This window comes from Passer domesticus, chromosome 9 (assembly GCF_036417665.1).
Source record: "Passer domesticus isolate bPasDom1 chromosome 9, bPasDom1.hap1, whole genome shotgun sequence".
NCBI lineage: Eukaryota > Metazoa > Chordata > Aves > Passeriformes > Passeridae > Passer > Passer domesticus.
Window position 1 is genome coordinate 1,894,955 of NC_087482.1, and position 19,887 is coordinate 1,914,841.

Below are 19,887 nucleotides of genomic sequence, written 5' to 3' on the forward strand. Positions count from 1 at the left end.
GTACTCCAACAGGGAAAATCCAAGATACAACAGATAAGATATCCCTGGAACCATCCAAACAGATGAGGCAAGAGCTGAAGGAACCCCTGCAGACAAGAGAAGGTGGGTGCATTTCCCTCATGCTTCCCCTGGGACTCAGCAGCCGGGGGCTTTGGCTGCACATCTGGACACGCCGTGCCCGGCACAGTGGGAAGGGATCCATGGCAGCCTCGCTGCCCCGTTGCTGCGTTCACGCCCTGCAGGGCTGTTTCCCAGCCTGGCCTGGCTGCAGCTTCTGCCCAGCCTCTGCCGGAAGTTATTTGGCATCAGCTGACAGGCCATGCCCAAACTGTAACACACCCTGAGATCCCCCACTATATCCAGCCCTGCAGATTAGGAAAAGGGTGGCTGTTTGGAGGTGGAAGTGCTCTCATCATGCCACTGTAACCTGGCCATTTTCCTGCTCCATAAATTTCACAAATATTACCTCTGATGCCACCACCCAAGTGGGAAACAGCTCCATCTGATGCAGCTGTCTCCCTTCCTTTGTCAAGAGATGGACATAGTGCTTCAGTGGAAGGTGGTATTTCTTGAAGGAAGCACTCCATCTTCGGTGCCAGCCCCTGCTGCAGGAAGGAAGGCGATGGCAGACACGGGCACAGGCACAGCAGGTAATTGCTGTGCCGGGCTCAGGCCTGGCCGGGGCTGTGTGGCAGCAGCTCTTCCCCCAGGGCCTGCCCTTGCCCGGCCCGGCAGCAGCCAAAGCTGGAGGCGCCTCGGCTTCCAGGCCTCTGGAGCTGGTTCAGAGCCCCGGGGAAACGGGACTGCTGCAGCAACGTCCCTGGCGCTGCAGCTGCTGCGGAGCTGGCCCTGAGTGCCCAGAGGCCCAAGGCACAGGAGCAGCCCCGAGCGGAAGCCCTGCCGCCAGCCCAGGGCCAGAGCCAGCCCTTGCACACAATGGAAACAGTTCTCGGTTTGCTTCCAGACTGGGATGCTGGGAAGGATTCTCCATTAGCCTGGCGCTCTGAAGTTGTGAAGCCCTCTGAGCATTCTGCAGGTATGTTCTCACTGTCCCACCAAGGCGTAATGTTTGACTGACTGTTAAGAACCAGGTGACAGAAGCTTCTGTGGCTGTTGTGTTACAGGCGTGTCTGCAGGGACGACCTCACCAACTCCTACCTTGGATGCTGCACAAAAGGCCAGCTCCCATGGCAGGGGTGAGTAGTGTGTCCCTGCTGACCCCTCAGGCTGAGCCCTGCTTTTGTGGGGTCCATTCCTGGGAAATGGAACTACTTTCTCTTAAGGTCCTCTGACAGGAAAGACCAAAGACATGGCAGGCAGGAAATTCCAGGACCCATTAGAAATCATGTGGCAAATGCTGAAGGAATGTCTGCAGAGAAGACAAGGTGGGTGCATTTCCCTCATGCTGCTCCTGGGACTCAGCAGCCAGGGGCGTTGGCTGCACATCTGGCCACGTCGTGCCCGGCACAGCAGGAAGGGATCCATGGCAGCCTCGCTGCCCCGCTGCTGCTTTCACGCCCTGCAGGGCTGTTTGCCAGCCTGGCCTGGCTGCAGCTTCTGCCCAGCCTCTGCAGGAAGGCATTTGGCATCAGCTGGCAGACAGCCCCAATTGCACCACAGGCCATGCCCACCCTCAGATCCCCTGCAATTTCCTGGTGTCCAGGCAGATCAGATGTTGGGGCTGTTTGGGGAAGGAAGCAGCCTTGGGCTGTCCCAATATCCTGGGTGTTTTCTGATCCTTATGCATTCCTTTCACAAGTGATGCCTCCTGAAATTGTCCCCTTCCCCATTCCCAGTCAGGAATGTTTTCATCTGATCCAGCTGTCTCTTTTCCATTCTCCAGAAATGAAAGGAGAGCCTGCGGAGAAAGAAGCATTTCCCGGAGGAAGCAGTGGTTGCATGCCAGCCTCAGCTCCAGGAAGGGAGGCCATGCCAGGCACAGGCACAGGAGGTAATTGCTGTGCCTCTGGGCCTGAGCCCTGCTGAGGCTTGAGCTGCCCTCTCTGCTGTTTGGCAGTGCGGGCACAGCCTGGACTAGAGCGGCACAGCCCAGGGGAATTATCCTGAGCAGGCGCAGGGCACTGAGCAGTCCTGCTGGGGTCCCTCCATGGGAGACATGTCCTGAAACCTGGGAGCGACTGCACGGGGTGCCCACGGTGGGGAAAGGACAGAGGGGGAGAGCAAGGCTCCAGTGTGTCCTGAGAGGGCCTGGCTGTTTGCCCTTGGGATCTGGGGGGTTTCCCCACAGAAGGAGGGCAGGAGGGACAGAGGGAGGCCAGGATGGATAGCTGCGGCACTGCCTGCTGCAGTTTTCCCCCATGCTTTTGTGAGGATTTCTTCTGTGTGTGAGGGGGAGAGTCCCAGGTCCCTGCACTGCTGCAGCCACCCCTCCCAGGGATGTTGCTGAGGGCAGGGAAAGAGTGTGGAGAGTGACCAGGAGGCAGCCCAGAGCTCCCCAGGCCCCTGGGCAGCTTTGGCCATGTCTATTCACATCTGGCTCCCATGGCCTTAGCCGACTCCCTGGCAGTGCCCAGTTCCCTGTGGCAGAAAGAGATCCCATCACACACTGGAAAATGTTCTCATCTGTGCTGCATTGTAGATGAGGGTGCTGGGAAGGCTTCTCCATCAGCTTGGATGAATAAAGTTTTGAAGCCCTTGGAGCCTCCTGCAGGTATGTTCTCAGCGTGCCACCAAGGAAGAATTGTAGACAAGCGGGTAGGAACCAGGTGACAGAAGCTTCTGTGGCTGTTGTGTTACAGATGTGTCTACAGGGAAGACTTCTCCAGCTTCTCCAGCTGCTACCTTGGATGCTGCACTCAAGCCCAGCTCCCATCTCAGGGGTGAGTAGTGTGTCCCTGCTGACCCCACAGGCTGAACCCTGCTTTTCTGGGATCCATTCCTGGGAAATGGAAATATTTTTCTCTAAGGTACTCCAACAGGGAAAATCCAAGATACAACAGATAAGATATCCCTGGAACCATCCAAACAGATGAGGCAAGAGCTGAAGGAACCCCTGCAGACAAGAGAAGGTGGGTGCATTTCCCTCATGCTGCTCCTGGGAGTCAGCAGCCGGGGGCTTTGGCTGCACATCTGGACACGCCGTGCCCGGCACAGTGGGAAGGGATCCATGGCAGCCTTGCTGCCCCGCTGCTGCTTTCACGCCCTGCAGGGCTGTTTCCCAGCCTGGCCTGGCTGCAGCTTCTGCCCAGCCTCTGCCGGAAGTTATTTGGCATCAGCTGACAGGCCATGCCCAAACTGTAAGACACCCTGAGATCCCCCACTATATCCAGCCCTGCAGATTAGGAAAAGGGTGGCTGTTTGGTGGTGGAAGTGCTCTCATCATGCCACTGTAACCTGGCCATTTTCCTGCTCCATAAATTTCACAAATATTACCTCTGATGCCACCACCCAAGTGGGAAACAGCTCCATCTGATGCAGCTGTCTCCCTTCCTTTGTCAAGAGATGGACATAGTGCTTCAGTGGAAGGTGGTATTTCTTGAAGGAAGCACTCCATCTTCGGTGCCAGCCCCTGCTGCAGGAAGGAAGGCGATGGCAGACACGGGCACAGGCACAGCAGGTAATTGCTGTGCCAGGCTCAGCCCTGGCCGGGGCTGTGTGGCAGCAGCTCTTCCCCCAGGGCCTGCCCTTGCCCGGCCCGGCAGCAGCCAAAGCTGGAGGCGCCTCGGCTTCCAGGCCTCTGGAGCTGGTTCAGAGCCCCGGGGAAACGGGACTGCTGCAGCAACGTCCCTGGCGCTGCAGCTGCTGCGGAGCTGGCCCTGAGTGCCCAGAGGCCCAAGGCACAGGAGCAGCCCCGAGCGGGAGCCCTGCCGCCAGCCCAGGGCCAGAGCCAGCCCTGGCACACAATGGAAACAGTTCTCATCTTGGTTTGCTTCCAGACTGGGATGCTGGAAAGGATTCTCCATTAGCCTGGCGCTCTGAAGTTGTGAAGCCCTCTGAGCATTCTGCAGGTATGTTCTCACTGTCCCACCAAGGCGTAATGTTTGACTGACTGGTAAGAACCAGGTGACAGAAGCTTCTGTGGCTGTTGTGTTACAGGCGTGTCTGCAGGGACGACCTCACCAACTCCTACCTTGGATGCTGCACAAAAGGCCAGCTCCCATGGCAGGGGTGAGTAGTGTGTCCCTGCTGACCCCTCAGGCTGAGCCCTGCTTTTGTGGGGTCCATTCCTGGGAAATGGAACTACTTTCTCTTAAGGTCCTCTGACAGGAAAGACCAAAGACATGGCAGGCAGGAAATTCCAGTACCCATTAGAAATCATGTGGCAAATGCTGAAGGAACGTCTGCAGAGAAGACAAGGTGGGTGCATTTCCCTCATGCTGCTCCTGGGACTCAGCAGCCGGGGGCTTTGGCTGCACATCTGGACACGCCGTGCCCGGCACAGTAGGAAGGGATCCATGGCAGCCTTGCTGCCCCGCTGCTGCTTTCACGCCCTGCAGGGCTGTTTCCCAGCCTGGCCTGGCTGCAGCTTCTGCCCAGCCTCTGAAGGAAGGCATTTGGCATCAGCTGGCAGACAGCCCCAATTGCACCACAGGCCATGCCCACCCTCAGATCCCCTGCAATTTCCTGGTGTCCAGGCAGATCAGATGTTGGGGCTGTTTGGGGAAGGAAGCAGCCTTGGGTTGTCCCAAAATCCTGGGTGTTTTCTGATCCTTGTGCATTCCTTTCACAAGTGATGCCTCCTGAAATTGTCCCCTTCCCCATTCCCAGTCAGGAATGTTTTCATCTGATCCAGCTGTCTCTTTTCCATTCTCCAGAAATGAAAGGAGAGCCTGCGGAGAAAGAAGCATTTCCCGGAGGAAGCAGTGGTTGCATGCCAGCCTCAGCTCCAGGAAGGGAGGCCATGCCAGGCACAGGCACAGGAGGTAATTGCTGTGCCTCTGGGCCCGAGCCCTGCTGAGGCTTGAGCTGCCCTCTCTGCTGTTTGGCAGTGCGGGCACAGCCTGGACTAGAGCGGCACAGCCCAGGGGAATTATCCCGAGCAGGCTCAGGGCACTGAGCAGTCCTGCTGGGGTCCCTCCATGGGAGACATGTCCTGAAACCTGACAGCGACTGCACGGGGTGCCCACGGTGGGGAAAGGACAGAGGGGGAGAGCAAGGCTCCAGTGTGTCCTGAGAGGGCCTGGCTGTTTGCCCTTGGGATCTGGGGGGTTTCCCCACAGAAGGAGGGCAGGAGGGACAGAGGGATGGCAGGATGGAGAGCTGTGGCACTGCCTGCTGCAGTTTTCCCCCATGCTTTAGGGAGGATTTCTTCTGTGTGTGAGGGGGAGAGTTCCAGGTCCCTGCACTGCTGCAGCCACCCCTCCCAGGGATGTTGCTGAGGGCAGGGAAAGAGTGTGGAGAGTGACCAGGAGCCAGCCCAGAGCTCCCCAGACCCCTGGGCAGCTTTGGCCATGTCTATTCACATCTGGCTCCCATGGCCTTACCCGACTCCCTGGCAGTGCCCAGTTCCCTGTGGCAGAAAGAGATCCCAGCACACACTGGAAAATGTTCTCATCTGTGCTGCATTGTAGATGAGGGTGCTGGGAAGGCTTCTCCATCAGCTTGGTTGAATAAAGTTTTGAAGCCCTTGGAGCCTCCTGCAGGTATGTTCTCAGTGTGCCACCAAGGAAGAATTGTAGACAAGCGGGCAGGCACCAGGTGACAGAAGCTTCTGTGGCTGTTGTGTTACAGATGTGTCTACAGGGAAGACTTCTCCAGCTTCTCCAGCTGCTACCTTGGATGCTGCACTCAAGCCCAGCTCCCATCTCAGGGGTGAGTAGTGTGTCCCTGCTGACCCCACAGGCTGAACCCTGCTTTTCTGGGATCCATTCCTGGGAAATGGAAATATTTTTCTCTAAGGTACTCCAACAGGGAAAATCCAAGATACAACAGATAAGATATCCCTGGAACCATCCAAACAGATGAGGCAAGAGCTGAAGGAATGTCTGCAGAGAAGACAAGGTGGGTGCATTTCCCTCATGCTGCTCCTGGGAGTCAGCAGCCGGGGGCTTTGGCTGCACATCTGGACACGCCGTGCCCGGCACAGTGGGAAGGGATCCATGGCAGCCTTGCTGCCCCGCTGCTGCTTTCACGCCCTGCAGGGCTGTTTCCCAGCCTGGCCTGGCTGCAGCTTCTGCCCAGCCTCTGCCGGAAGTTATTTGGCATCAGCTGACAGGCCATGCCCAAACTGTAAGACACCCTGAGATCCCCCACTATATCCAGCCCTGCAGATTAGGAAAAGGGTGGCTGTTTGGTGGTGGAAGTGCTCTCATCATGCCACTGTAACCTGGCCATTTTCCTGCTCCATAAATTTCACAAATATTACCTCTGATGCCACCACCCAAGTGGGAAACAGCTCCATCTGATGCAGCTGTCTCCCTTCCTTTGTCAAGAGATGGACATAGTGCTTCAGTGGAAGGTGGTATTTCTTGAAGGAAGCACTCCATCTTCGGTGCCAGCCCCTGCTGCAGGAAGGAAGGCGATGGCAGACACGGGCACAGGCACAGCAGGTAATTGCTGTGCCGGGCTCAGGCCTGGCCGGGGCTGTGTGGCAGCAGCTCTTCCCCCAGGGCCTGCCCTTGCCCGGCCCGGCAGCAGCCAAAGCTGGAGGCGCCTCGGCTTCCAGGCCTCTGGAGCTGGTTCAGAGCCCCGGGGAAACGGGACTGGTGCAGCAACGTCCCTGGCGCTGCAGCTGCTGCGGAGCTGGCCCTGAGTGCCCAGAGGCCCAAGGCACAGGAGCAGCCCCGAGCGGGAGCCCTGCCGCCAGCCCAGGGCCAGAGCCAGCCCTGGCACACAATGGAAACAGTTCTCATCTTGGTTTGCTTCCAGACTGGGATGCTGGGAAGGATTCTCCATTAGCCTGGCGCTCTGAAGTTGTGAAGCCCTCTGAGCATTCTGCAGGTATGTTCTCACTGTCCCACCAAGGCGTAATGTTTGACTGACTGGTAAGAAGCAGGTGACAGAAGCTTCTGTGGCTGTTGTGTTACAGGCGTGTCTGCAGGGACGACCTCACCAACTCCTACCTTGGATGCTGCACAAAAGGTCAGCTCCCATGGCAGGGGTGAGTAGTGTGTCCCTGCTGACCCCTCAGGCTGAGCCCTGCTTTTGTGGGGTCCATTCCTGGGAAATGGAACTACTTTCTCTTAAGGTCCTCTGAAAGGAAAGACCAAAGACATGGCAGGCAGGAAATTCCAGGACCCATTAGAAATCATGTGGCAAATGCTGAAGGAACGTCTGCAGAGAAGACAAGGTGGGTGCATTTCCCTCATGCTTCCCCTGGGACTCAGCAGCCGGGGGCTTTGGCTGCACATCTGGACACGCCGTGCCCGGCACAGTAGGAAGGGATCCATGGCAGCCTTGCTGCCCCGCTGCTGCTTTCACGCCCTGCAGGGCTGTTTCCCAGCCTGGCCTGGCTGCAGCTTCTGCCCAGCCTCTGCAGGAAGGCATTTGGCATCAGCTGGCAGACAGCCCCAATTGCACCACAGGCCATGCCCACCCTCAGATCCCCTGCAATTTCCTGGTGTCCAGGCAGATCAGATGTTGGGGCTGTTTGGGGAAGGAAGCAGCCTTGGGTTGTCCCAAAATCCTGGGTGTTTTCTGATCCTTGTGCATTCCTTTCACAAGTGATGCCTCCTGAAATTGTCCCCTTCCCCATTCCCAGTCAGGAATGTTTTCATCTGATCCAGCTGTCTCTTTTCCATTCTCCAGAAATGAAAGGAGAGCCTGCGGAGAAAGAAGCATTTCCCGGAGGAAGCAGTGGTTGCATGCCAGCCTCAGCTCCAGGAAGGGAGGCCATGCCAGGCACAGGCACAGGAGGTAATTGCTGTGCCTCTGGGCCTGAGCCCTGCTGAGGCTTGAGCTGCCCTCTCTGCTGTTTGGCAGTGCGGGCACAGCCTGGACTAGAGCAGCACAGCCCAGGGGAATTATCCCGAGCAGGCTCAGGGCACTCGGGTCCTGAACAGTCCTGCTGGGGTCCCTCCATGGGAGACATGTCCTGAAACCTGGGAGCGACTGCACGGGGTGCCCACGGTGGGGAAAGGACACAGCAGGAGAGCAAGGCTGCAGTGTGTCCTGAGAGGGCCTGGCTGTTTGCCCTTGAGATCTGGGGGGTTTCCCCACAGAAGGAGGGCAGGAGGGACAGAGGGAGGGCAGGATGGATAGCTGTGGCACCGCCTGCTGCAGTTTTCCCCCATGCTTTAGGGAGGATTTCTTCTGTGTGTGAGGGGGAGAGTTCCAGGTCCCTGCACTGCTGCAGCCACCCCTCCCAGGGATGTTGCTGAGGGCAGGGAAAGAGTGTGGAGAGTGACCAGGAGCCAGCCCAGAGCACCCCAGGCCCCTGGGCAGCTTTGGCCATGTCTATTCACATCTGGCTCCCATGGCCTTACCCGACTCCCTGGCAGTGCCCAGTTCCCTGTGGCAGAAAGAGATCCCAGCACACACTGGAAAATGTTCTCATCTGTGCTGCATTGTAGATGAGGGTGCTGGGAAGGCTTCTCCATCAGCTTGGGTGAATAAAGTTTTGAAGCCCTTGGAGCCTCCTGCAGGTATGTTCTCAGTGTGCCACCAAGGAAGAATTGTAGACAAGCGGGCAGGCACCAGGTGACAGAAGCTTCTGTGGCTGTTGTGTTACAGATGTGTCTACAGGGAAGACTTCTCCAGCTTCTCCAGCTGCTACCTTGGATGCTGCACTCAAGCCCAGCTCCCATCTCAGGGGTGAGTAGTGTGTCCCTGCTGACCCCACAGGCTGAGCCCTGCTTTTCTGGGATCCATTCCTGGGAAATGGAAATATTTTTCTCTAAGGTACTCCAACAGGGAAAATCCAAGATACAACAGATAAGATATCCCTGGAACCATCCAAACAGATGAGGCAAGAGCTGAAGGAACCCCTGCAGACAAGAGAAGGTGGGTGCATTTCCCTCATGCTTCTCCTGGGAGTCAGCAGCCGGGGGCTTTGGCTGCACATCTGGACACGCCGTGCCCGGCACAGCGGGAAGGGATCCATGGCAGCCTTGCTGCCCCGCTGCTGCTTTCACGCCCTGCAGGGCTGTTTCCCAGCCTGGCCTGGCTGCAGCTTCTGCCCAGCCTCTGTAGGAAGTTATTGGGCATCAGCTGACAGGCCATGCCCAAACTGTAACACACCCTGAGATCCCCCACTATATCCAGCCCTGCAGATTAGGAAAAGGGTGGCTGTTTGGAGGTGGAAGTGCTCTCATCATGCCACTGTAACCTGGCCATTTTCCTGCTCCATAACTTTCACAAATATTACCTCTGATGCCACCACCCAAGTGGGAAACAGCTCCATCTGATGCAGCTGTCTCCCTTCCTTTGTCAAGAGATAGACATAGTGCTTCAGTGGAAGGTGGCATTTCTTGAAGGAAGCACTCCATCTTCGGTGCCAGCCCCTGCTGCAGGAAGGAAGGCAAAGCCAGACATGGGCACATGCACAGCAGGTAATTGCTGTGCCGGGCTCAGGCCTGGCCGGGGCTGTGTGGCAGCAGCTCTTCTCCCAGGGCCTGCCCTTGCCCGGCCCGGCAGCAGCCAAAGCTGGAGGCGCCTCAGCTTCCAGGCCTCTGGAGCTGGTTCAGAGCCCCGGGGAAACAGGACTGGTGCAGCAACGTCCCTGGCGCTGCAGCTGCTGCGGAGCTGGCCCTGAGTGCCCAGAGACCCAAGGCACAGGAGCAGCCCCGAGCGGGAGCCCTGCCCCCAGCCCAGGGCCAGAGCCAGCCCTGGCTCCCGACAGGCTCCTGACAGGGCCTGAGCCTGTCCCCTGGGGCTGGGGGAGCTGTCACGGGGCAGGGAGGGCCAGGGGTGGCAGTGGCTGCTCAGGGATGGCTTTGGCCCGTGTCCCTGGCAGCAGCCACTGCCCAAGCAGCTGCGCTGCCCCCGGGCTCTCCTCCCGGCCTGCTGGGCTTTGTTGGCTGGCGCAGCCTGTGCCAAGGGCCGGCAAGGTGCCTGCAGGCCCCAGCTCTGGGGGAAACAGAGTACGTCCTGCCCGTATCCACCGTGCTGCCAGCTCAGCAGTGCAGCACAGCACGGGCTCACGCTCCCCATCGCTCCCACAGATGCAGCCGGCACCACCATGTTCGCAATGCCCAGGATGGCCTCGGAAGGGGCTTCTGTCAGGGAACCGGCTGCTGGCTAGGGTTACTGGCAGGCGTGCTTTGTTTGGAGCTTGTTTTCATGTTGTGCTGCTTTGGAATCTGGTATTCCTGGAACAGAAAACAGTGAGTGTTTTGTTGCTCTCCCCCTCAAACAGCTTCTTTTGAAAGTCTAACATGGTCAGGGAACATTCCCATTGAGGCTGCAGTGGAGTTGTGGCCAGTCCATGATTGTCCAAATAACTCTGCTGAGGGTTCTGCTGCTGCTCAGTGCTTCCATTGGCCCCTCAATTGCTGGGCCTTGTCCTGGGGGCCCCGCTGGGGCTGCAGCCAGTACTGGCTCCCACTGAGGCTGCCTGGCCAAGAGCAGCCCCAGGGGCACGGGGCAGAGGCAGAGGCAGGTGGGGAGGAGAAAGAGCAGGGCCGAGGTTGCCCTTGAAAGGCAGAGGCGCTCTGGGGCCCGCTCCTGGCCAGGGACCCTGCCCAGAGCCGTCCCTGCTTTCCGGGGCCTTGAGGGGCAGCTGTCCAGCTGGGCCCGGCTGTGCCAGCAGCTCCAGCCATGCTGGGGAGCCTTGCCAGCTCTGGGCCCTGCTGTGCACGAGGGTCCCTGTGTGCCACTGGCAGCTGGGGCCTCAGCCTCCTCCTCTCTTCACAGGAGCACCTCGGGACAGGAGTTGGAAGACGGTGGCTGCACCTGACACCCAGACAGCGTGAGCAGCTCCTCCAGCAGCAGGAACGGCCCGGACAGCCCTCTCAAGTGTTCTGTGAAGAGGACCCCAGAACAACCGTCTATGAGGAAGCCTCTTATTGCCCCGTAGATCCCACTGCCACCTGCTCTCCCCATGGGCCTCCCCAAGCTGCCTTCATCCCTTTTTTTCTCTCCATCTGTCCCATCCCAGCCAACCCGAGTTCCTCTAGAGACCCCAGGACCAGCCCAGCACCTTCCAGCCCCTCCTCAGACAAACACATCCCTTCCTCTGCCCCTGAGCCCCCTGGCCTTGCCCTCTAGGCAGCACTGAAGGTGACACCCCACCCCACCCCACCCTCCCCCCCCGCTTGCAGAGTAGGCAATGGCCCATTCCTCTGTTGAAATAAAGAGAAGGATCTGTGTTGTGGTTTGAAAGCAAAACCAGTGAGAGACTCCAAGTCAGAAATACAATTTATTAGGAAAAGGGAAAAAATCCCAAAATACATGCAATGATACAAAAGAAAAACCACTGACAGGCTCAGAATACAGCCTGCTGACACCCTGCTAGTTAGGGTGGTGGTAGCAGTCCAGATGAAATGGACTTGTGGAAGTGGTGATCCTGTAGAAACAATCTGGTAGCTCTCATCCTCTGGAAAAGCAGTGGGTAAGGGCGGCGGTTCCTCTGGGAATCCAGTGGAAAGACTGCTTGTTGTGTCCCAAAACCCAGATTATATCCAGCTGGGGATGCTTAGCTCCTCCCCCATGGGCAGAGCATCTCACAGTGGGCTGGTATCATTCTGCCTCATGCTGTGGGTCCTTGATTAGCCATTAAACAGAAATGGCTCTGGGAGGGAGTTATCTCTGAGTCATGTGGCAAGACATTGATGGGCCCATTAACAGGAGATAAGGAAGAAACAATGCCCCTCCTGGTTTCAGCAGCTCTTGAGGATGGCATTAGAATACATCTTTACACTGCAACCCAGGACAAGCGGTCACCCCAGTGTCCAGGTGGCAGCAGCAGCAAAGCCCACCCAGCCCCAGCACTGACTGAGCTCCATGCCCAGGAGGAGCTGTGGATGCCCACGGTGTGGGCAGGCAGAAGCCAGGCCGGGGCTGCTGATGAAATGGAGGTTTTGGGCCGCTCACAGGCTCAACACAGTTGGCTGTGATTGGTCATCAAGTGAAAACAATCCACATGGACCAATGGAAGATGCACCTGTTGCATTCCACAGCAGCAGACAGTTATTGTTTACATTTCTTTCCTGAGGCCCTCAGCTCCTCATGAGGGGAAAAATCCCAGGAAAGGATTTTTAATAAAATATCATAGCTACAGATAACTGTTTTACTCATAACACCAGGAGAAGACCAGGGAATGCAGGAAGCCTAGACTAAGGAGCTCCTCTGTCTCCAAGCTGATCCAAACCAACAGACCTACTCAGATAAGCACCAGGGGACCACAGTGCATGCACAAAGGAGAAAAGTTCAAAAGTTCAGTCATGAGCAAGACCACAGCCTTCGACCTCAGAGACCACCAATGACCCCAGTGTGACCACCACAGGAAACAACACGTGCCCAGAAGGCCGTGGATCTAATCGCCATGTGAGGGGAGGACAGGCGGGGCCAGGGGTTGAATGTGCATGGCGAGATTGTGTAAGGTATTGCATATGGAACATGTTTGTGAACAAAGATGTGGCTCAGTCCAGGGCTCGGGGCACAAGTTTTCACGAGAGCCGTCTCGCTTGTGCCAGGCCCTGACACGCATACCCACTTCATAAATACATCAGGTTGTGGAGTGCCGCTATAGGACATGAAATAAAACAACACAGACACGCATCTCTCCAAGGTAAAAAAGAAGGCAGTTGAATTTCTGACTCCAACATTTACAGATTTCCAAAAGTGACAGTGGATTGGAGGGTGAAAGTGCCACCTCTCCAATGACACTGGACAAACCAACAGTCCATCAAATTTCTCCTCTGCAGAAAAGAATGTAAAACAATAAGTTATTTACATAAAGTGTTTGGGAAAGTTTGCTACAAGAATGTAAACATCAGAAGGCTTAGAAGAACATTAAAAACCAGGGCGACAGTGGAGTCTATTTATTCTGCAGATGGCTTCACTGTGACCAGCGGTGGGGCCCCGAGGGGATGGGGCAGCCCATGCTGAGCGTCCCTGGGCTGAGGGACATTTCCTTCCGTGGGATCATCTGGGCCCAGACCTCCTCCAGTGCCATGGCCAGGAAAAGAGGGAAGCCATCAAGAGTATCTCCAGGGACACAGCCTGACCAGCAATGTCAGCAGGCAAAACAAAGCTCCTCCCTAATTAACACACACTTGATAGGACCTAATTGATGGGCCATCACCAATGCAGGGTGCTGCACAGGGTCTGCTGCTCTCAGCCAGGGCCAGAAGGAAGGGAAGGGAAGGGAAGGGAAGGGAAGGGAAGGGAAGGGAAGGGAAGGGAAGGGAAGGGAAGGGAAGGGAAGGGAAGGGAAGGGAAGGGAAGGGAAGGGAAGGGAAGGGAAGGGAAGGGAAGGGAAGGGAAGGGAAGGGAAGGGAAGGGAAGGGAAGGGAAGGGAAGGGAAGGGAAGGGAAGGGAAGGGAAGGGCTGTGTGGCCTTGGGGTTCGACAGAGCTGGTGAGCAGCCCCAGAGACACAACAACCCAGGTGCAACCAGGCTTGATTTCCAGGTCAAAACACTCGGCGTAGCTGGCCTGGACTTCCCTGTAAGGCACGTGGGGGCTTTGGAGTCCCCCTAAGGTGCATGAGGGGATGGGGTCCCTTGCGGCACACCCAGGGATATTTTAGGTTTCCTCTGAGGCATGGAGGGCACTGGGGTCCACTTCAAGTCATGCAAGGGATTTGGAATCCTGTGTGAGGCATGCAGAGGGTTTGGGATCTCTCCCAAGGTGTGCAGGGTGCTGGGATCTCTCCTGAGGCACATGTCATGGTTCTGGGGTCTCATTTCACATGTAGAAAGGGCTGTGGACTCTCGTAAGCGTGCAGGTGCTTTGTGTCCCTCCTGCTGCATGCAGTGGGGCTGGAGTGTCTGCTGAGGCACGCAGGGGACGGGGACCTCCAACAGTCCCTCCCGGGCCCGTGCGGCTCGGGGCTGCCGCGGCCCAGGGCCAGCCGCCGTGCCGGGATGGCGGTGGCGAGGCGCCGAGGCGGAGCTGCCCCGCCGGGTCACGCTGCACCGGCACGGCACGGGCGGTGCTGAGCGCTGGGCAGGCGGCACCGCCAGCCCAGGGGCCACAGCCCCGGCCCTGCCTCTTTTGGGGCCGGGCACAGACAGCCCCGCAGGACGGGCACCGCTCAGCACCTGAGGGGACGGAACAGATGCCAGAGGAGCCCCAGGAGCCCTGGACAGGGCCCTGGCGTTGCCTGCCTGGCTCCCCCGGGCCTGTGGCCATCCCGGGCAGCAGGGGCTCGCTCTGGGCCGCGCTCTCCCCGGCCAGCGGGGCTCCGGGCCAGCACCCGGCTCCTGCCACTGCCCTGAGAATGCTGACGGGCTTTCGGGGCAGAACTGACCTTGACAGGGACAGAATTCATAGGAGACTTGTTTTGGCCTTTTACAAGGTTAACTGAGAAACAACTTAAAATCCCCGGCTAAATTGTCTGCTTTAACGCGTGGGGATTCCTTCAAGACCCTTCCTAACTCCCGTGGTGCCGGGCCGGGCCGCGTCCCAGCGAGCACCAACACCCAGCAGCTCGATGGATGCAGCACGGCTGGCACCAGGGAAACGAGTCAGTATCCCTACAGCTGCCCGCTCTGCCTGCACGGCTGTCACACAACAGCAATGTTCCAGAAGGAACAGGCATTTTTACATCCTCAGGACCATGTGATCTTTGGTCCTGGTGGTGGATCAGAGAGAAAAGCCAAATGTGACAGACTAAACTTGACTGTAGGAGAGGGATGCCTCAGCAGAGGGTCTGGGGACCTGTGGTGCCAGCCAGTGGCCCGGCACTCGGACACAGCAGGAAGACCTGAGATTATCACACTTCACCTGGGAGGGTAGAAAAGCTCAGGGGTTCTTTGTTCAAGGTCCCCCAGAGGCACCAGCTGAAGCCGCCACAGCTCCACCTTGATAAAATTGTTTAAAAAGATCCAGAGGTCTGACACTCTGCTGTGGAGGACATTCCACATGTTATATTTGCCCAATTATCCAATCAAAAAAACGGAAAGAACAAACCCAAACAAAATGAAATGTAACAGCAATTTTAATTATGTAGCTTAATATATATACAATTGAATACACTCAAAATATTGACAATATAATTTGCTTTAAATTATGAATAATTTGTTTCTGATAATAGCATATAAGCAAAAATAACCTCGCGGGGTATGCGTGGGGTACGGGTGCAGGGCTTTTGGACCCCCGTCACCTCACGTACTAGCGTGTCAAGCCCAAATTCCCCTTTTTATGCTGCATGTCATTACCATCTCCTCCCATTTTCGATTCGTCACACTTGTATCACTGCCCTCATCATCACCTTCCCCACGCATGCTCCACACTTCTTTAAGTAAGTTGTACCACTCTTTGGGGATCTTCTTTGAGGAAGGCCTCTCCTCTTCCTCCATGGAGTCCTGGAGTTCACCTTTTGGATTACACATGCGCACCAAGCTGCTACAGTATAAACCAATACTGTGTTCTAACATTAAAGCAGTGAATCTCATATAATCAACATTTGCCTGGTGTCTAACCAAATTCTCCTCTCTTCCAAGGAAATTTAGTCATAGTTATCTCTTGCTTCCTCCTGTTCTGAACATCTGCAGGAGAAGGTTGGGGGTGGACCCCTCCTCTCCCTTTCTTGCTTGGCATGACTCCTTTAACTGGTTTTTTATTTCCAAATATTAATTATCAATATTGATTACTGTTTCAATTTTGTCAGCATGAATCATATCTATTTACCACACACAGTTCTCATCTTTTGGGCATTTAGAAGCTTTTGATTTTGCTTTGCACCCAAGGAAAATATACCCCCAAATGTGCACAAATAACTCCTTCAGCATGTCCTCCTTTTCAGCTGGTGTTTCCATTGTTCTCTGCTATCTTGTCCTCATCTTTCCACAATTCCTGTGCCTATTCAAGTCCAGCCTGGGACAGTGCACACATTTGCTTTAGTTCTGTAGTGATTTATGCCCAGCCATCCTGCCAACCACACCCATTTCAATGTTGCAACAACCTACCTCTGGGCTGCAGTATGTGAATCACACTCTGCTGTGTGAGATGGCAGAGCACCAGAGCAGGCACTGAAGAAGGGGCATTCGGTACATTAGTGAAGTGAGTGCTGGAACCTGGGCTAGCTCTTACAACTCCGGCACTACGGCAGGAGTCGGGAACTGCCTCGCTATGGGCATTTACCAGAGGCAGAACCTTTAGTGCCACTTGCTCTCCAGTGCCAGACACAAGCCACGACAGGGACGAGGCACAGGAGAAAGGAGGAGGCGTCCCGTCTTCAGGTTCTTCAAGGAACAGCTTAGTCCAGGTGAAAAGAACAGGATGAAAAGCCCCTAGCTGTACTGCCCAAGGGGTTTTGTACACATACAAGTCATGGGGTGGATGCAAACAATGAACCAATAGGGAATGCTCAGGAGAGGAGTGAGGGGATTACATCAAGTGTCTGGGGCCAATTGGGGTAGGAGGGTGGAGAGGATGGGTCACAAGGGCCAATGGGGCTTCCAGGAGTAGGGGAATTCCAAAGGGGAGTTGCAGTCAGAGATTGGCCCAAAGGTTGGGGAACCAAGGGGCTGGGTTGCCTTGACAGGCAGGGAAAGAGCTGGAACAAGGGGTGGGGAAGGACACCAGGGACAGTTTGGAGGGAGGGTAAAACCCACAGGTGAACCAACTCAGGAAAAAAACGGGGGCACAACAGAGCCCTTAAACAAGACTTAAAATGAAATCAATAAAATAAATTTGAACTGCAACAATCAAGAGCATCTTGAGGGACGCAGCCTGACCAGCAATGTCAGCAGGCAAAAGAAAGGTTTTGCTGAGCAATGGCCCTTTGATGAAGCAAAACATTTACAGTCAGGGCAGTCCATTCATGCAGACGGGCGCACACTCTGGGGGTACAGCTGAGGCCATGAGGTCACAGCAGGGCTCCGGGGTCACAGCAGGCTGAGCTCTCAGCAGGCCCTGAGGTCACAGAGGTGCCAGAGGTGCCACAGCCCCGTGGTTGCACAGCAGCACAAGGAGCCAGCAGTCAGTCCCTGAGCACAACTGTTGCGGCAGCAGCGGCGGTGGCAGCAGCGGTGCTGACATTGGGACAGCGGTGTCGGGACAGCGGTGGCAGCAAGAGCTGCGGGACTGGCGGAGGACAAGGCAGCATGGCCCTTGCTCTGCGCCTCCTACTCCTGCTGCTCCTGGCCGTGGCCCTGCCTGCCAGGGCTGCCCAGGCTGCTCCGCTGCAAGCTCGGCGAGCAGGTGAGCCGGCAGCCTGGCTGCCCTTTCCCGGAACAGCGCTCCCTGCTCCCTGGGAAGCGCTGGGGATGGTTTTGCCCCGGGCTTTAGGGAGGGTTTCCTCTGTGGGAGGGAGAGAGACCCCACGGGCCCTGGGCTACTCCAGCCACCCTTCCAGGGATGCACAGGGCCTGCAATGAGGTTGGAGAGTGACCAGGACCCAGCCCAGAGCTCCCCAGGCCCCTGTGCAGCTTTGGCCATGTCCATTCCCATCTGGCTCCCACAGCCTTACCCAACAGCCCTGCATTGCCCAGTTCCCTGTGGCAGAAGGGGATCCCAGCACATCATGGAAATGGTTCTCATCTCTGCTCCCTTCTAGCCTGGAATCGTGACATGGGTTTTCAGGAAGTCCTCATGAAGCATGGTTTGAAGTTCCTGGAGGATGCTGGAGGTAAGTTTTCATTCTGCCTTTCCTGAGAGAATAATCAGGATCAGTTCAACAAAAGCTCACTTATTAACCAATTCCCTTAACATAAACTTAAGGTTGAAAGAATCCGGAAACCTTGCCCTGCTCCCTTCTGGATCCCTGAGGGGTCCCACAGGATCACTGTCATTGGGAGGAAGGAGCATTTAGCTGTCCATCTTCCTCCCGTGTGCAATGCCAGTGTGTCCTTCCGTGTGCTCTGTGCAGTCACAGAGAAGAGCAGAGAGGGAAGGGGCCGGGCCTAGGGCTGTGCCCCGGGGCTGAGCCTTGTGGGCAGCCTGAGGATCTCCTGCAGTGCCACAGGAGCTCTTCTGTCCTGTCTTTCTTTGCAGCTGAACCTGCTGGTGAAGGCACCACATCCAGGACTGAGCCTCTGGGAGATGCTGAGGGTAGGTCAAGGCCTTTCCCCTGGGAGAGCTGCCAGCTCAGAGCCCAAAGCTGGGCCAGGGAGGCAGCGCTGCAGGTGCCAGCACAGAACCATGCATGTGTGTGCCCTCGCCCTGCACGATCCCCTCACCGCTCCTGCGGCTCAGTGGTGCCCGTGCAGATCAGCAGAGATGGCAGAAGCTTCTGTGGCTGTTGAGTTACAGGTGTGTCTGCAGGGAGGAGATTCATACGTCCTTTGGTAGTTATTGCTGACAAGACCAGCTCCCATAGCAGGGGTGAGTAGTGTGTCCCTGCTGACACCACAAGTTGAGCCCTGCTTTTGTGGAATGCATTCCTGGGAAATGGAAGTATTTTTCTCTAAGGTTCTCCGATAGGGAAGATCCAAAACACAAGAGACAAGATATCCCTGGAACCATCCAAACAGACGAGGCAAGTGCTGAAGAAAATGCTGCAGGGAGGACAAGGTGGGTGCATTTGCCTCATGCTTCCCCTGGGACTCAGCAGCCGGGGGCTTTGGCTGCACATCTGAACGCATGGTTCCCGGCACAGAGGGATGGGATCCATGGCCCATTCCCAGTGAGGAATGTTTCCATCTGATCCAGCTGTCTCTTTTCCATTCTCCAGAAATGAAAGGAGAGCCTGTGGAGAAAGAAGCATTTCCCGGAGGAAGCAGTGGTTCCGTGCCAGCCTCAGCTCCAGGAAGGGAGGCCATGCCAGGCACAGGCACAGGAGGTAATTGCTGTGCCTCTGGGCCTGAGCCCTGCTGAGGCTTGAGCTGCCCTCTCTGCTGTTTGGCAGTGCGGGCACAGCCTGGACTAGAGCGGCACAGCCCAGGGGAATTATCCCGAGCAGGCTCAGGGCACTCGGGTAACTGAGCAGTCCTGCTGGGGTCCCTCCTTGGGAGACATGTCCTGAAACCTGGCAGCGACTGCACGGGTTGGTCACGGTGGGGAAAGGACAGAGGGGGAGAGCAAGGCTCCAGTGTGTCCTGAGAGGGCCTGGCTGTTTGCCCTTGGGATCTGGGGGGTGTCCCAGCAGAAGGAGGGCAGGAGGGACAGAGGGAGGGAGGGAGGGATGGATACCTATGTCACTGCCTGCTGCAGTTTTCCCCGGGGTTTTAGAGAGGATTTCCTCTGTGTCTGAGGGAGAGAACCCCGGGGCCCTGTGGTGCTCTAGCCACCCCTCCCAGGGATGTTGCTGAGGGCAGGGAAAGAGTGTGGAGGGTAATCAGGAGCCAGCCCAGAGCTCCCCAGGCCCCAACAGCTTTGGCCGTGTCCATTCATATCTGGCTCCCATGGCCTTAGCCGAACCCCTGGCAGTGCCCACTTCCCTGTGCCAGAAGGGGATCCCAGCACACTCTGGAAAATGTTCTCATCTGTGATCCGTTCTAGATGAGGTGTCTGGGAAGGCTTCTCCATCAGCTTGGATGAAGAAAGTTTTGAAGCCCTTGGAGCCTCCTGCAGGTATGTTCTCAGTGTGCCACCAAGGAAGAATTGTAGACAAGCGGGCAGGAACCAGGTGACAGAAGCTTCTGTGGCTGTTGTGTTACAGATGTCTCTACAGGGAGGATTTATCCAGCTCCTACCTTGGATGTTGCACTCAAGCCCAGCTCCCATCACAGGAGTGAGTAGTGTGTCCCTGATGACCCCACAGGCTGAGCCCTGCTTTTCTGGGATCCATTCCAGGGAAATGGAAATATTTTTCTCTAAGGTACTCCAACAGGTAAAATCCAAGACACAACAGATAAGATATCCCTGGAACCATTCAAACAGATGAGGCAAGAGCTGAAGGAACCCCTGCAGACAAGAGAAGGTGGGTGCATTTCCCTCAT

The 19,887-nt window shown here is 56.4% G+C and overlaps 1 protein-coding gene and 1 long non-coding RNA gene across 2 annotated transcripts in view; one reads left to right on the forward strand and one right to left on the reverse strand.

Moving 5' to 3' along the window:
* The window catches only part of LOC135307521 (uncharacterized), a 179,929-nt gene that overhangs the window by 77,426 nt on the left and 82,616 nt on the right, over positions 1-19,887 (reverse strand). The gene's annotated exons all lie outside the window — the stretch shown is intronic.
* On the forward strand, positions 17,555-18,782 carry LOC135307522 (uncharacterized). Its single transcript, XR_010368261.1, has 5 exons — positions 17,555-17,636; positions 18,002-18,058; positions 18,260-18,331; positions 18,419-18,520; positions 18,681-18,782. It is a non-coding gene; the product is annotated as an uncharacterized LOC135307522 (long non-coding RNA).